This window comes from Felis catus, chromosome A1 (assembly GCF_018350175.1).
Source record: "Felis catus isolate Fca126 chromosome A1, F.catus_Fca126_mat1.0, whole genome shotgun sequence".
Taxonomy (NCBI): Eukaryota; Metazoa; Chordata; class Mammalia; order Carnivora; family Felidae; genus Felis; species Felis catus.
This window is the reverse complement of record NC_058368.1, coordinates 223,273,091-223,291,390: the sequence shown is the minus strand read 5'-3', so window position 1 is coordinate 223,291,390 and position 18,300 is coordinate 223,273,091. Positions and strand designations below refer to the sequence as shown.

General features: G+C 34.4%; 1 protein-coding gene and 1 long non-coding RNA gene across 10 annotated transcripts in view; one reads left to right on the top strand and one right to left on the bottom strand.

Annotated features, from left to right (window-relative positions):
• Positions 1-18,300, bottom strand: part of CDH18 (cadherin 18) — a 1,009,468-nt gene that overhangs the window by 370,658 nt on the left and 620,510 nt on the right. The gene's annotated exons all lie outside the window — the stretch shown is intronic.
• The window catches only part of LOC102902217, a 37,787-nt gene continuing 23,761 nt past the window's right edge, over positions 4,275-18,300 (top strand). Inside the window, exons 1-4 of the long non-coding RNA XR_890830.4 lie at positions 4,275-4,413; positions 7,254-7,457; positions 9,941-10,044; positions 10,974-11,101. This is a non-coding gene — a long non-coding RNA (uncharacterized LOC102902217). The remainder of the gene's footprint in view (positions 4,414-7,253; positions 7,458-9,940; positions 10,045-10,973; positions 11,102-18,300) is intronic.

The window sequence follows — 18,300 nt, the reverse complement described above, 5'->3', positions numbered from 1 at the left end:
CCCAAGCAAAGTTAGTAATATCCTCCAACATAAATGTGTGTCTATGTCAATGGCTATTCTTTCCTAATACCCAATCCTGGAGGCTACAGAGTCAAAAAAAAAAAAAAAAAAAAAAAAAAAACCAAAGAAAAATTAAAGAGCATAGTATATACCACTCAGTTAGAGAACGTGAGCTCCAGTTCATGTCTGCACAGTAGGCATGGAGAATGTGGGAAGGGTAGAGAAAAAAATGGGAGGAGAAAGGGTCGGATAAAGACAGAAATAGATTACATTTGATTTTGAGTTAACAATTTTCACTGACCTTAAAAAAAAAAAAAAGATTTTATAATTAAAAGTGGCCTGGGCACCTGGGTGCTTCAGTTGATTAAATGTCTGACTCTTGCTTTCGGCTTACAATTTTGTGGGTTCAAGCCCCATGTCGGGCTCTGTGCTGTTAGCAGAGCCTGCTTGGGATTCTCTGTCTCCCTCTCTCTCTGCCTCCCCCCTGCCCACTTGTGCTATCTCTGTGTCTCTCAAAATAAATAAATAAACTTAAAAAGGGGGGGGGGGCGAGAAAAATTGTGAAGTATGACTAAAGCATCATTAGGAACCAAGAAAGTTAGAAGTGACAAAGCAGCTGTGAAGGCAATAGATGAGGAAAATAAAAGTTAAAAAAAATGATTTGTGTTCATTTTATTTATTCATTTTATTGTTAACTATGCCACATACATTCCACTGGTGTGTATTTTAAGTGCTTTCTGACAATAAGCAGATAAGTATTAATTTATTAACTTAGCCCAGACATTAAAAGTTAGTGTCTTCCTACATTTAAGGATTTAGTGGATTATCCATCGTATACATTTTGAAAAAGTAATCTGAGTTATTGGAATAACAAAATGTATCTTAGGTATTTTTCTCTTTCATTAATATATTACCAAAATCCCAGACTACTTTGTGTTAATTTCACCCAACACACCCAGAAGAATCCGTGGTTACTTATAAGCATCTTATAATTTCTCCTATTAGATCATCCATCCAAACAAGTACCATAGGCATCTTTTGATTGTAAGTACAATGTACAACAATTTGAGTTTTTCTCTTCTCTACCAAGAAAGTAACAATTTTACTTTGTAACATGTACATTTGCTCTGATTTTAGTGATAATAACCTACCCAAAGTTGCTACAATAGAAATATCCATCTCATTTTATGACTTGCTATTCCTTAGAAGCAGCAGTGAGGATTAAATAGGATAGTTCATTTCATAAACTAGGAAAGTAATTTGCATCTAAATATACACCATTAGTGAATTTACTTAATCTATTATTAGGCAATACTATACTTGACATTATCCAGACTAAGGGGTCTGGATTTACTAATGGGCAAATCCATTTAAATTCACATTTCTAGATAATTTTTCCTACCACCTCCTTAACTTTTAATGAGAAAATCTGTGGTCACTTTTCCTACCAGTTGGCATGGTTCCTTCCGGGAAGACTTGCTAGAACAAGTAATGTATCAATATTGCAACTTCAGAACTATAATTGTTGAAGTTAGTATTTACTTCTAATTTTTCACATGGCAACTCATTCTTCAGATTTTGAGCAGCATACAAATGTTTTGACATTAAACTCCAGTATTCTGAATAAAGATTATACTTTATATAAGCCATTTGATAAGTCAAATGGACATGTTTATATTAGCAACATAAAAATATCTTATTTGTGGATGCATATGAAATCTTAAATGGGCAAGAGAAATGAATGAGTTCTTTTTGTTAACTGATACATGCCATGCCATAACTTTGAGTTGATTTCATGACTGTGAGAAATATCAACATCATTTTAGTTCCTTAGAGATCATATAGTTCTTGTTTTAAAAGCCAGTGGATTTTCACTGTCCAAATAGATTTTATTAGTTTTCGATGGGGGATATACTTTGGTGCTCTAAAATTGGTTTATTTTGTGCTAGCCCAATACAATTCGGGGACAAAAGATTGTTTTTTTCTAGATATTCCAAAATCAGAGGTTGATTTGTTGTTATTGTTGTAGTTGTTCCATAATATATTTTAATGAGTGTTTTACTCTTGCCCTTTGATAATACAAGATTTTTGGATTTTGACTTTATTATATGATATTCTGTTAGCTCAGCTATAGAGTAATTCCAATGTTATGAGACTCTGACTCAAATATTTGCATAGAATAACATTCCTTCAACTGGTGCCATGTATTCCCCTGGGCAATTTACGTTTTTATTGTGCTATAAGTCTATGCAGGAGGAAAAACCATTAATCACTTACATTGTTAAGGTAATGGTTCAAAATGCTTAAATGTCCAGATAGAGTAAAATCGCTTAGCAATGCAAATGTGAACTCTGGAAAACTAGATGTTCCATCATCAACGGGTTCAGCCCATTTTAATCATCATAGACACGGAAATAATGTTAGCTCAACATATAAATCCATGGGCCAGATTTACCCCTACATATAAGTTTAACAACATTACACATTTTAGTCACTTTTCCTTTGTTTGCTCCTTTCACACAGCACTAAATTTTATATTTAGAGTTCGTTACTGCTATTATTCTTGAAATTACCATCAATAGTGTTATTTTCTTTAGTTGACATTGATTACTATATGATACTCAGTACACTAAACACTTGCCCCAAGTTATTTCTTCTTATCTGTATAATAATCACATGAGATGAGTAACAATATATCATCCACAGATGTAGCAAGGTGAAATAACATCACAGCTCTGAAATTTGTGAGTGGAACAATCATTCTATTCTAGTATCACATGGCTGCAGAAGTCAAAATCCAATTTCCCAAACTACATTTTTCTTTGTTTTGATTTTTTTTTTCTTTTTAATTCATTATGGGTGAGCAAGGCATCATCTGTGTATTCACATAACCTAAAGCACTGCCTGGCATAAAACCAGCACTCGGTCAATAATAAAAGAGCAAATCAAGAGCTGGTCCCATGTCTATTTTAGTGTAACAATTCTGTAGTTCGATTGATATAATACACTAAAATCTTTTATCTGTTCATAAAGTTCTCACATCATTATTTTTTATGTCTATAAACCTCTCTTCGTGACCTCTTCAGTTTTTTTTTTTTTTTCCCACCACAAACACAGTATCACAAGGGGAGGAAATAGAGCATAACATTTGAAAATAGAAGAGAGTTTCCAGAGAAGAGAAACTTGTATTCCAAACTTCTAGGACATATTATCTACCTAAATATGGGCATGTTTTCTACCTCTTTACATTTACTAATACGAGAAGCTACTTTGCTGGGTTTTGTCAAAGTAAAAGGAGATGGGGCATGTGTTAGAAGAATCTTGCCTCTCACTGAGGAGTGGAGACCCAAGTCCTTTCAGTTGATAGACATTAAAAATGGTTTTATGCAATTTGTTTAGAGTTTATATTTGGCCAATTCTTTATTTAATTCCAACGGTATAACATAATGTATTTAAATATCCCACTCAAACACAAATAATACAATCTACTATAGATGGGTAAGATTGTACTACTATGAGTCTATTGACAGTCAAGCCTGGCAACATGATTTCAGCCTTGTAAGATCTGAGCGGACATCCAGTTAAGTGGTCCCTGACTTCTAACACATGAAAACTAAGAGATAATAAATTGATTTGGGTCAAGTGCGTGAAAGTGTGCTAATCCATCACAACAGAAAGAGAAAAGGAATGCATGCCCCAACCCTCAAGTACTCAGTCCCGGAATAACTTTCTGGAGATAAGAATCTAAATCGCTGTATTTCAGCTTCCCTCTACCAGATGAAGGAAAATCCAAAGATATGAGAGCAAATCTGGATGAGTGGACGGATGCGACTGAAGAAAAATTTCATAAAAGGACAAAGGTTCCAGTAACAACTCAAAACATAAAAGGGGGGCATAAAAGGGGGGCATCTGGCTTGGAAAGTTAAGGTATGTACTAGTGTTTTTGTTTCTGAAAAAAAAATCATTCTTGTTATTGGTCATGACTGATTTTGATGACTAAGACAGAATCCATGGTACTCTAGGGCAATTTTAGGTAAAAGCTCCTGTATATTGATGCAGAGAACTTTAACTCTGGAAGTCAGCTGTTACCATGTGGAAAAACAAAACAAAACAAAACGCCTGACTAAGCATGACTCAGGAGGAAAACCGCTCCTCTTGCCTTGATGTTCCATCATTGCCCTGATCTATATGTCCCATTGAAAGTGCACACTGGGTCTGTGTAAGTGACAGCTCATCAGTGGTGACAGCAGCAAAGAACATTATGGCATCATAGTTTGCAGGCATAGTCAGTGACAGGAGGATTCCTTTGGGAACACTAAGAATTTCCACAGAACTCTCAGGGACACAAGATACCTTGGCATGCCTGGAATATGTTGTGACTTCACCAGCAGCAATCAGATGCACATGCTCCGGGTAATACTGTCTTACAGACGCCGCTCTCTGGCAGGTGGCATTTTGGAACATGGGCTGATGATCCAGACCACGGATGGCACAGCAAATAATCTCAGAAATATCCTTTTAAGTTTGTTTGTTTGTTTGATTTTTGAGAGAGAGATAGAGACCCAGCAGGAGAGGGGCAGAGAGAGAGAGAGAGAGAGAGAGAGAGAGAGAGAGAGAGAGAGAGACAGAATATCCCAAGCAGACTCCACACTGTCAGCTCAGAGCCCAATGTGGGGCTTGAACTCAAAAACCGTGAGATCATGACCTGAGCTGAGACTAATAGTTGTACGCTTAACTGACTGAACCGCCCCTAAGTTTCAGAAATATCTTATGAGTGCGCTCCCTCCAGAGTCTAAACCCCCTCTTCAAAATACGGATGTAACCTCTGTGATTGGTACTATAATCACTGTGATATAAATGTGATTTCACTTGTACTTAACAATCCAAGAGGCTACAGGGATATTTGAGTTGACATACCATGAGATACAATAAAATGAAAATGCAGTGACCAGAGAAAGGAGGCATAAAAAGACTAGTTGAAAATGGAAGCTTATTAAATGTAAATGTAAATGTAAATGTAAATGTAACCCTAAATGGCCTATATATTTCCTAGTAGTAGACCCAAAAAATTGAATGGAAAGACTTGAAAACTTTTGGGCATCCAGATTAAAAAGGATGCAGTGTCATTTTTCCATATTTCATAGTGTCAAAATATAAACAAGTTGTTTTACCCGATACCAAACTCAGAAATAATCTTCTTTTCCATTTGCAGAAATAATAGGACACAATACAGAATTTGTATACTAGTGGGCAGTCTAGGGCATATTCTCAATCAGAAGAATGTCATTTATTCAACATAATACTACAAAACATACTTTATTTAAAAATATTAAAACTTTTAGAAATTTTACTTAAAAATAGACATTTCTAACTTCTCTCAAAAAAACTGGAGATATGGTGAAATTTGGCCTGTCTCCAGTTTGGCAATGATCTCTGTGAGCTGGGAAGTACATGCTTACTTGACAATGGCCTATCATCCTGAGGTTAGCACTATATTCTCCATGTTTTATTCCATCCAGCCTGATTTCTTATTTTAGTTATCTGCCTGCCTCCTCTAGGCTAAGGAGTTTGGAATCTCTTAATGTTTTTAATAATATCTCCCACAACATCTCTATGAACATACAACAAAGCATTTCATATGTTTCTATAGTAACAATCTCAATGTAACTAATCATGCTTTCCTTTTAATCTTAGCTCAAAGAAAGATAAGAATAAAATCTAATTCTCAATCATATAATCTATATTTACCATCACAGTGAACAGGCTTGCTTACTTCCTTTTATGGTCTTGATCTTTACTTTTGATTTGTTCCCCATTAACTATATAATTTACAGGGTTTCTGGGGGGAAACAAGCAGATTTAAAATAAAGTAAAAAACACCTTTGTTGAACTGAATTTTTTTACATGATTTTACTTTATGCATCTCCTTACTAAATACTCACAAGCAATTTTCTGCTGTAATTCATCCAAGGGAATGGTTATCTTTATAATGTGTACGGGACATAAAGCATGTAAAGGAAACAAAAAATTACTCAAGTTCAGTTCTTACTTTCACTGTTTACTGTTGTGGTTGAGACAGATGCTCAGGGTGAGGTAAGGGTGGGAAGGAAGCATATTCTTTCAAGCATCCTAACTGTCCCTAAAGGATCTCACAAGACCAGTTATACTTAACCACTGACTTGCATCAGAATCACCTAGAAACCTTGTTAAAAATAGACTGCTGGGGCACTTGGGTGGCTCAGTCAGTTGAGGGTCCAACTTTAGCTCAGGTCATGATCTCAGAGCTTGTAAATTCAAGCCCTGCATGGAGCCAGCTGCAGTCAGTGCATAGCCCTCTTCAAATCTTCTGTCCCCGCCTCTCTGTGCCCCTCCCCACTTAAACACACACACACCCTCTCGCTCAAAAATAAATCAATCTTAAAAAACAAAACAAAACAAAACAAAACAGATTGCTGGTGGACCTTGAGACTGCTTATCTAAGGAGCTCACAGGTGATGCTGATTCTGCCCATCTTAGAAATACCACCAGATAACCATGAGCCCATCTATAATCCTCTTAGGGGTAGAGGAGTCTTATTGATTCTTAAATTCCCATTAAATTACACTTTCTCACATATGGGAGATGCTTAGTACATAACTATGGGAGGAATTAAGGGTTTGACAGTGTGACATAATAATATTTGTCTAAAAGGGTTTGGTGAGGCCTTAACAGGAAGTTCAGCTACTGAAAGAGAAGGACCTCATTCCATCTGTCAATTCTGCCTTTTTCCAGTGTACTGAGGAATTACAGCTGTGTATTTGAAAATACATTATGCTTTTTCTTCCATGAGCGATGTATATATAATCAGGATTTCCCTTTTTTAAATGCAAATACTCAAAATAGAATTGGATCCCTTGAATTGTTAAATCTAGGAGGAAGACTATATTTACTTTTAATTTCTATCAGTATGCTATACATACATATATTTAAACATCTTGTGCTTTAAATATTTTACAAATGACAATTTAACTACTTTTATTTAAAAAAAGAATTCATGGGTACTTTTTTCATATTTTTATTTTATTTTTCTGTAAGTGAAAAAAAAAAACTGTGTCTTTATCTTTCTTTACCCTCAGACTATATCCCAAGTTCAACAGGTAGCTAAAATTAACTGAAAGTTAATCCTTAAAGTGTTTATTTTGTCCTAGCAGTTAAGATAGCTATCTCTTTCCTCCAGGACATAGCTGTGTTACATTTCCTTCCCTTTCTTGCAGGTTTGGCTATGATCACTCAGTTTTTGTGGAAGCAATATGGCTGAAAGTGGTGAAAACTACATGGAGGGCTGTCCCATGAAAGACTCCAATGGGATCCTCTATCCTTAACATAGGGAAAGGTACCCAAGATTGAAGGAGCCTGGTCTCTGAATGACATTATGGAACAGCCTTTATCTGAACTAGAAACAAACTTCTATTAAACCAGTAAGATCATGAGGCTTGTCTGTTAGAGCTTCTGGTAGTCCTTCAATTTAACATCAAAATTAGTACCTTGCACTTGGGTCTGTCATCATGTTACAGAGTAGCAAATTTTGGTAACATTATTAGCAGCAGTAACCTACAAGGTAAACAACACGCTAACAAAATTCAGTGGGCAGTGATGGCTATTGATGGCTGCATCACAAAAGTATTGAGAATGAAATTAGCAAGGTCAGGATCTCCTTATATTTAAGTAGGAGAACAAAAAGAATAGAGACAGTCCAGAGCGTTAAAAGTTTGTGAACGCTTTGGGTGCAATATAGACCTCAACAACTGAACATCAGGTTTGAAAATATCTTTGAGATTAAAAAAGAAAAAAAAAAGAAAAAAGAAAAAGCTTGTTTGGATGTGTCAGTTGAAAAAATTGACTGCTTTACATAAATGATCAGATTAAGAGTTTCACCTCCACACTTAACTCAGATCACCTCAAGGTCGCCTGCAGTAATTTGAGAGAGGAAGGGACACTGAGGTGAGATGTAAGAAAAGAAAGGAGAGCTGACATTTTGTCTAAGTAATAATTTATGTTTATTGCCAAATGGAAATGATTAGAAACAAATCAATCAGAAGCCTATCAGTTTTTGAGGAAATCTCATTGGCAAAGAAACAAGGAGCTTGGACTAAAAGCGTTCTGGCACTTTGAAAATCAACTGAACTTACGGATTCTGAGGCTTGCACATACAGGTAGCAGGTAGGAGGGATTCCTCAGGGTAAGAAAAGGACTCGCCAGTGCCTACTTTAGAGGTGGCCATGGAAGTAGAATGGGAAGGTAATATCACATTTAAGGTACATCTAGGTGCCTTATATAGAATAATGAATCAGAGAGTTCGTGTCATTTGGTAGATTCCACATCCCCCCCCCCCAGGAATATTTCAAAATTAATATGAAGTATGAACTACTGCCTGTCTGTCATTTTTCCCCCCAGGACATTTCTTTTGTCACGTTAGTCCTGTCTGGTTATGCCCTTGACTTTGGATGGGTGTATGGGGTGGGTGGGTAGGACTATATTTTAGGCCTTGATCTTTGGAAAAGACTACTGTCCAGAGATCTTGGATACTTTTCATCTAGGATACGTATTGTCATCAGTGGGAAGACACGAATGTGTTGTATGTGGAAGATGAAGACTGAAACAGGTGTTTGGAAAACTATGGTAGGGATGGGCTCATTGTTTACTAAACTTACGTTCTACTTTCCCTGGGTACACAGCTAGACTAAGTTCCGAGTCCCCATTGAAGTTAAAACTGACCTTATGCCAACATCTTAGGAAAGAGTCAACAGAACTAAAAGGCAACATACTGGATGGGAGAAAATATTTGCAAATGACATATCTGATGGTATCCAAAATATATAAAGAACTTCTAAAACTCAACACCAAAAATTAAAAAAAAATGCATTTAGAAAAATGGGCAGAATAGATGAAAAGACAATTCTGTAAAGAAGACAAACAGATGGCCAACAGACACAAGAAAAGACGCTCAACGTCACTTCATCATCAGGGAAATGCAAATCAAAACTACAATGAGACATCACCTCCCACCTATCAAAATAGCTAAAATCAAAAACATAAGAAACAACAAGTTTTGGCAAGGATGTGGAAAATAAGGAACCCTTTTGCACTGTTGGTGGTAAAATGGTGCAGCCAGTGTGGAAAACAGTATGGAGTGTCCTTGAAAATTTAAAAATAGAACTACCCTACAATCTAGCATTTGCATTAGGTATTTACCTAAAGGTTACCAAGACACTCATGTGAAGGGACACATGCATCCCAATGTTTATAGCAGCATTATCAACAATAGCCAAATTATGGAAGGAGCCCAAATGTCCACTGACTGATGAATGGATAAAGAAGTGGTATGTATGGGTACACACATATATACATATATACCATACACACATACACACACACAGGGAATGTTATTCATCCATAAAAGGGAATGAAATCTTGCCATTTGCAATATGTGGATGGAATATGAGTGTATTATGCTAAGTGAAGTCAGTCAGAGAAAGACAAATACCATATGATTTCACTCATATGTGGAATTTAAGAAACAAAACTGATGTTCATGGGAGAGGTGGGGGGTGGGGAGAGAGGCAAACCAAGAAACAGACTCTTAACTATAGAGAAGAAACTAACGGTCACCAGAGGGAGGTGGGCAGGGGGATGGGTGAAATAATTACTGGGGATTAAGGAGGCCATTTGTCATGATGAACACTGGATGATGTATGGAATTGCTGAATCACTACATTGTACACCTAAAACTAATGGAACACTGTATGTTAATTATAATGGAGTTACAATTTAAAAAAAAAAATGAACTTATGACTCAATTTGGGCTAAGGGAATCCAGGTGGAAATGATTAATTCACTTCTAGGCATGCTTATGCCTTGTGATTAATTCTCCATTTGTTCAACCTATCTGTTGGATGGACAGAGAAAACACTGAAGTCCTAGAAGAAGGCTGAGCCACACCATGGAAAGAACTAATCTCTGAATGACTATGGGAATAGAGGCCCTCACTGCTCTTAAAGACTTCTGGTAAGTAAGAAAATCAACTGTGGTAAGCTCCTGAAATTTGGAATTTACTAGTACAAAGCAAGCGTACTACAATTTTGGTAGGACTAAATTTTAGCTAGTAACTATAACTTAAATGTAACAAAACACATCACATGTAGTTAAAAGTGAGGGAAATAGTACCACTATGAAAGCAATAGTGGAGAAGTCTTTTTAAGTAATAGTACTAGACAGACAGTATGCTTCAACATTTTAAATGGGTTTATGCTTTGAACAATTATAGAAATTTCTCCACAGAAGATTTTGAACAATTCTGCAACAACTTAAACACAAAGATATTCATAGTAGTGGAGATTAAAAGACCAAATGTGTAAATCAAAAGTGACCAGCTAAATCCTTCATAGCATGTGCACACAAAGCACATGCTTTTTATTACAATGAATTTACAATGAATTACAATTTAATTACAATGAAATTACAATGAAGCTACTAAAAGTATTTTGTGTATTTTTTATTGACTTGTGCCTAGCTGCCTATATGCAAGGCACACCTGTTTGTAGTAACATACAATGAAAAATAGATATTGTCTTCTAGAGGGTATAGTGCTAAGAGAAATAAGAGAGAGAAAGATAAATACCATATGACATCACTCATATTGGGAAGAAAGAACAAATGAAGAAGGATAACAAATGAACAAAGAAAAAAAAAAAGAGACAAACAAAAGAACAGATTCAAATACAGAGAACAAAATGGATGTTGCCAGAGGGGAGGTGGGTGGAGGGATGAGTGAAGTAAAGATTAAGAATACATTTATCTTGAGGGGTGCTGAGTAATGTATAGAATTGTTGAATCACTTTATTATACACCTGAAACTAATATAACACTGTATTTAATTTTATTTCAATAAAAAATAAAAATCCAAAGAAAGAAAAAATATTTTCTCTTTCCTTTAGGAACACTACAGTATGGATACAAGACCTAGAACAAGTAAATAGAATTATGCCGATTACAGTCATGCAATTTTAGTGTTCTATGAAGTCAGCAAGTCAGAAATTATGAGCATGTTCTTTGCTCCTAAGAGGTAAGCCTTTGAGGATAGGCTCTGATATCTACTTCACATGAAATCTTGGACAAGATGCTTTACTGGATATTAAAACAATATCTATTCTCAAAATAATTTTTGATTGGTATATATCATAATATACAGCAAGTGTTTTATACAATATCTGACATACATTAGAGGCTCAGAAAGACTGCTATTCAGATTGTTATTACAACAACTAATTACCATTTTCATTATGACATGGAAATCACTATATACTAATTTATTATGTGTAAAAAGACAGTTATAGAGAATCATATGAAGAATGTACCCATCTTTGAAAACTTAGGTGGATAAAATGTATAAAAAGAGAATTTTCCCAAATATTCTTCCCTTTAGGTATGCAAATTTGGGGGCATTTAAACTTGTTTTTTATCATTTTTCTAAGTTCTTTTCTGTTCTTTTTTAAATTTTAATTGTTTTCATTTTTAACAAATGCATCTTAGAGGAAAATAAACAGAAAGCCAACTGTTCTTATATTCCTTTTAAATTGCTAACTTTTTATAAAACTCATATGCTTAAAATACATGAAATGACTGCTTTAACCAAAATTCTGAAATAATCTAATTAAAGGTACTCATATAAGGAACTCATATCGTGCTCTGTTAAAATGATACAACATAAACAAAGGCATGTAAAATATTGCCAAAACCCAGGAAACATAACTTTTCATGCTGCCTGTACAATGGTTCCATCTATAGAAGAAAGAGATATGAATATTGTCATTCTTCCCAAGTTATTTCTATAGCTGATGGCATGGAAAAAGTTCCTACTAGGAACTGAGTTCCTACTAGGTGCCGGGCACTGCACTAGACAATCTCTATCCATTCTCTCACATAGCTTTCCAACTGTTCAAAGTGGAAGGTGTAACAAATACTAATTTCATCCATGAAGAAAATCAAAGCTCAAAAACATTAAAAACCTTAACAATTATACCTCTGTTAAGTGGCAGCAGCAATGCTTATTTTTTAAGGATCTACGATAAATGTTATGTCAGATCTAGAAGGAATCTTAGGAAAATCATTTCTTGTGGCACAAAATAATAATTTACATTTTGATCAAAAAACCTAATTCTCACTTAAACTTTTCAAGTTTTCCAAATTCTGAAACAATAAGTAGCACACCAAAAAAATCCAGTGAAAAGGAAAATGTGTGTCTCTAGTTGACTACTGTGAATTACTTTGTTCATACATTCAAATGCGCACCATTATACATATTCTCATTTTGGTAAACTAAAGAGATATGAACATGGATGTGATATTAATGTTCCTTTTGAGCCCACTGAATGATATTCTAATCTAATCTTTTAACTAAAATAGCTTAACTGGCTCAATACATTTAGTGGTTTAATCTAAGCAGAGTCAAATGGGGATAAAAAAGAAAAAGTGTAATGTTGTAAAGAGAGATTTTTATAGGGTGGTAAGAATGTCCTAAGTGAAGTGAAAATCTTTGTGAATTCTTAAAATGAATAAGAAGATGTAACTCCTTAAAAACAGTTTTTGCCAACTAACTTATTTTTCTTAACCCCAGTGTAAGGGGGTAAGGATTGATATGTCAAACACTGATCTTACAATAATGTCCATATTTGTAAAGAAAATGATGAAACAGAATAAAATGTGGGCCTAAAAGTTCCAGGTTACCATTTAAAGCTCAGTTCTCCCATTTATTACCTGTGTGATATTGGATAAATTTCTTGAAGTACCTTCCTTATTTCCTTGGTTGTGATATAAATATAGATCTAAAACATGGCATTGTTGTGACTCATCAGAACAGCAGATACATAGTATTTACTATAATTACTAGAGCCATGATGTGGCTATAGCAAATATTTGGTAAATATTAGAAGTCTTTAGATATTAAACTATTGATATTAAACCAGAATATTAAACTTTTATAAGGAAATGGAATACTTATGTGTGTCAGAGAAAGATCACAGATATTTAAGTAACCTATTTGATTTGTCTGCTTAGTTGTTTCCTTTTTTGAATTCCTTGTTTGGGTCCAACTTATTTGAATTTTTCTAAAATGGGTTCTTCTCAGTGTTTCATGTGACTTCATGTCTATTTACAACTTAAATACTTAAAAGCACTAATATCTTTTAAAGTTGACTTCATAAATCATTTGCTAGGAACCTCATTATATCCTACCAGGTGAGTTAAAGAACATAATTTACACAAGGTCAAACCCTAACACATTGCTTTGGGAAGTGACATAAGCCAAGCTCCTATTTTGGAGAAAAAGATCAATGCAATCATCATGTTCACATTCACCTTTATGTGTATTTCTGTCTCTTCCAGTCTTTAACTGCCCCATGAATCAAACATTTAATCCCCATTCAGTGGAAACAAGAGATGAAATAATTTAGAACTTAAAAAAAAAAAAAGTCCATCTATTAGAAGCAGAGCCTTATCCCTATTAGGCACTTAAATACATTAAGTTAGGTTTTATTTAAATGAGGCTTCCAACCAACAAATACCATCCCGTCATACTGAGGTAAATGCAAACTGAGCAGTTTTAAAAAAGAAGCATTTTTAGAAGCCCTAAAATGAAGAGTAATTACACTCATTTAGGTAACCATCATATCTATAGAATTTAGCTTTCAAGTGAATTAAGCATTGAAGGATAGATTTATTTGACAGTTGCTGAAGAGCTCCTCTGAATTCCAATATTTTTGGTTGATGTGCATGTGTACAAGACCAACTACTTTGAAAATGAAGAGCTGAGGGAAAATGTCAAGAGATCAATTTGGTGCAATCATCTCTCTGGACTTAAGCACTGTGGAATGATGTACAGTCAATTATTGAAGTGTCTCATTTTGAAGGGCCCATTAAATAGCATTTAATTATATCTGTTCAAAACATGAAGGAATTTTTAATGCAACATCCAAAACATCTAAAATTAGAATGAAAAATCTGTTTGAAACATTTGTATGCTCACAGAGAAACACTAAGAATGTCAGAACTTTCCAAATAAAGATTCCATTAACTCTCAAAAGGAATACTTCCCATTTAGTGGCTTATCTATTGCTAATCTCACCTCTAAATTCTTATTGACTATGTCTGCTCTAATTGTTGACATTGCAAACAATTTCTATTTACTCTTATTTAGCAAGATGGCTAGAGCCCTGCAGGGGTCCCCTTTGAATTCACACACTTAATTACTTGGTTCTCTCCAGGGAAGGGTTATTCCTGAGATAGGAGAGGGGAGAGTTTATTAAGTGGTGTCATAAACTAGACAGTAATATTATAGAAGGGACGTGTATAAAAGGAAAGGCCAGAAAAAACACTGTTAAGAAAAAATTATCCCATAATTGGAAATAAAACAAAGGAAAGACAACATATCCTTTAAATGCCACATTTTAATAAAGTGCTCAAAAATCATCCAAATATCTAGAATGGCTCTTTGCTTTTTACTCCTCATTAAAGATCGATATTCTGTAAAGTTACGTGATAACTTGTAGATTTTTTTTTTGTCAGGTCAAATGCAAATGGCTCTATTAGAAAAGATACCATCAAAGGTTATGTTTTGTTTTTGTCCTGAAGGCCAACACTCAGTTTCATATCTAACCAAGAAATCTTATTTTAGTCCAACATACAATTCTAATTGCTGATAAATACATCTTCAAGTGCTCTTTGAATCACGTTTATTATTCTGCTATATTCCTTACTGATGAGTTTAATCCAATTTTATACATACTCATTCCATATTTTTGGGTAGTCAAGATGGTCTATATCCTGGCAAGTAGATGAAAGTGGCTATTTTTTTTTTAATATTTTTAACCTAAAATTCATAGTGAAACTAAGCTTTACTATTTTCTATATCTGAATTCAGGTAGTGCCATATACTAATGTGTGAATATTAAATTTTTCAATAATACACCATGATTATCCATGTTTGATCTCTCCTTGGTATGATCAAAATCATTTGTGCACCTCAGATTTGGTAAGTCTTATTTTACTCATCTTTAAGAAGATAATTGCATACTCAAAAACCATGTTCACACTTTTTTTTCTTTTTTGCTTCGCTTTTAAATCTGTTTTATTATTTCATTACTTTAAATCTGTTACATTACTTGAAAATACAAGTATAGGAAAAAAAGAAAAGAAAATATAAGTATAGGGATATTCTATAAATTATATCCTCCATTGTTTATAACATTAAGATAAATGTACATTTGGCAATATATACATATAGTATACACCAACTTCTTGTTTGGATGTTTTATTTCAAAAGTTACATCAAAAAGTTTAATTTTCTGAGGATAATTAAAAGTAAATTATGTAAGGGGCACCTGGGTGGCTTGGTGCGTTAAACATCTGACTTCACCTCAGGTCATGATCTCACGGATCCTGGGTTCAAGCCCTGCATCTGGCTCTGAGCTGACAGCCCAGAACGTGGAGCCTACTTTGGATTCTGTCTCCATCGCTCTCTGCCCATCCCCCCACTTGTGCGCGCATGCGCACGCTTTCTCTCTCTCTCAAAAATAAACATTTAAAAAACTCTAAAGTAAATTATGTAAGACAAAACAATCCATATACATATTTTAAAACTGTAGATATTCTGAATACTTTGTGAACTAGCACAGGTTGGATTATTGTTATACATGGTATTAGGTAGACATTATATTTTAAAATACAAAACACAAAGATTCATTTCCTGGGTTCATTTTGGTTGCAAAATAGTTTTGTTTTTAAACTCTCTGAGACCCTCTTGACAGCATGGCATCAATATATACTCATTGTGATATGAGTGAAGATTTTAAAACTTAGAAAGAAGCAATAGAATTTTTTTCATTAATATGTGATCTCTGCCAGCTTAGAAATAATGCCCTAGGACAGTACCGGAACAGAAGATGCCTATGCAAGACTGAGTAACAGATTTCTACTATGTATCAGCCCTCCCTAGAAAAGGAAAGAGAGAAATGTGAAATTTATCAGTTATGAAGATATTTGGGGATGCATTTTATTACCTTCATAAATATACAATTATACTTATATGCCCTGAGTGCTTTCGAAATATAATAGGAGTAACATGCTGTTGAATGCATTAATCCTATAAAAGAAAATGTGTGCTTGGGCTTTTCAAGGCAGTTTAGCCTGTGAATACCAAAATGGGATCTATAAACATACCCTACTGGCCACATGCCCCAGATGGCCCAAAAGGCAGACTGTAGAACCCCAACCAAGACTTACAGAATTGCAGTCTGAAAACTACATAAAAGAAGCTCTTAAGATGAGTCCTATGAATGTCTGGAAGTTAATGTCTGGAGGCTAAAGTTTGGAGTCACTGGTTTTAAGGAATGCTAAAAACAATTACTGTTTGAAACTATTTTGTTTGAAATTATTATTATTTGAAACTATTATTGAGATCAGGTTGTAGAAGATTCCACTAAACCATTACAGAAAAGTGTTCAAGGAACTTTAAAAAAAAAGTCAGTTTATACTTTAAAAACAAGTTATGGGCCCTGAGGATCCCACACAATAATTACCCATGGATCATTTATCTCATTGATTTTATATTATTTGTCCTCTTAGGCACTTGTGATTTATTTGACTTCTAAACAGGAGTTTTGCTCTTACATTAGTTACTATTTAGAAAGTCATGATTGTTTTGCCCAGTATAGTTTCAAAGCTATTTGTCTCTTCTTTCAGAATCACAGGGATCACACATCTCATGAGAGGCATAGTTTATATATATGATATATATGTGTGTATATATATATATATATACATAGATGTCATAACAAAGTATGTGTGTATATAAACATACACATATATATCTAATACCTTGTATATATATAAAAAGTCTATATACACACATTAATACATCTAATGACAGGCATATTTCATATACACTATATATATGTGTGTGTGTATATATGTATAAATATATACACATACATATACATCTATATATATGTATACATACACAACATAACATATAGTATGTGTGTGTGTGTGTGTATATATATATATATATATATATATACACATACACAATATATACCTAATATATTGTGTATGTGTATATATACATATACACACACGTGTATATACACACATATATACACCTAAAACTCTATATATATGAAATGTGTGTAACACACATTAATACATCTAATGAGAGACATAGCTTATATATATATATATATATGTGTGTGTGTGTGCGTGTGTATATATATACACATATACACACACACACACACACACACACACACACATATATATACACACATATCTAGGTTATCATTTTTTTAATGTTTTTTTTTAACGTTTATTTATTTTTGAGAGAGAGACAGAGCATGAATGGGGGAGGGGCAGAGAGAGAGGGAGACACAGAATCGGAAGCAGGCTCCAGGCTCTGAGCCATCAGCCCAGAGCCCGACGCGGGGCTTGAACTCACGGACCGCAAGATCGTGACCTGAGCTGAAGTCGGACACTTAACCGACTGAGCCACCCAGGTGCCCCTAGGTTATCATTTTATTCAAATTACTGTTTTGGAATTGGTCATTTTTATTTCACAATTTTATATCATTTTTAAAAAGTATTTTTTTATAAATCCAATGTCATATCTACATATAAATACTATACTTTAAATTATTAACTAGGATTTGAAAATACCACATGAACTGGAATCTGAAAGTCAGAGGGTTTTAATGTGAGGCCACACGTAATGTAGTTGAGTTTTTACTTCTAAATGCCAAAAAATAAGTCTGCAGGGGCGCCTGGTTGGCTCAGTCGGTTAAGCATCGGACTTCAGCTCAGGTCACGATCTCGCGGTCCGTGAGTTCCAGCCCCACGTCGGGCTCTGGGCTGATGGCTCAGAGCCTGGAGCCTGCTTCTGATTCTGTGTCTCCCTCTCTCTCTGCCCCTCCCCCGTTCTTGCTCTGTCTCTCTCTGTCTCAAAAATAAATAAAAATGTTAAAAAAAAATAAAAAAAAGTCTCCACTTTTAAATACATAAGAATAGAGTTTACAGAAGAAATGGACTTACTGTTTAAAATATTAAAATAATACTATTGCTTAGTATGTGCTATGGCATTATAATATATAATATTAAGTTATTCTTCATGTCATTTTTGTTTAAATTTCATTTTACTTTCTGAAACATGACTTAAGGAATAATTTGTTCTGTGTGTTTTATAGTCCATAAAGTGTTTATTTCTTTTCAATGTGTGAT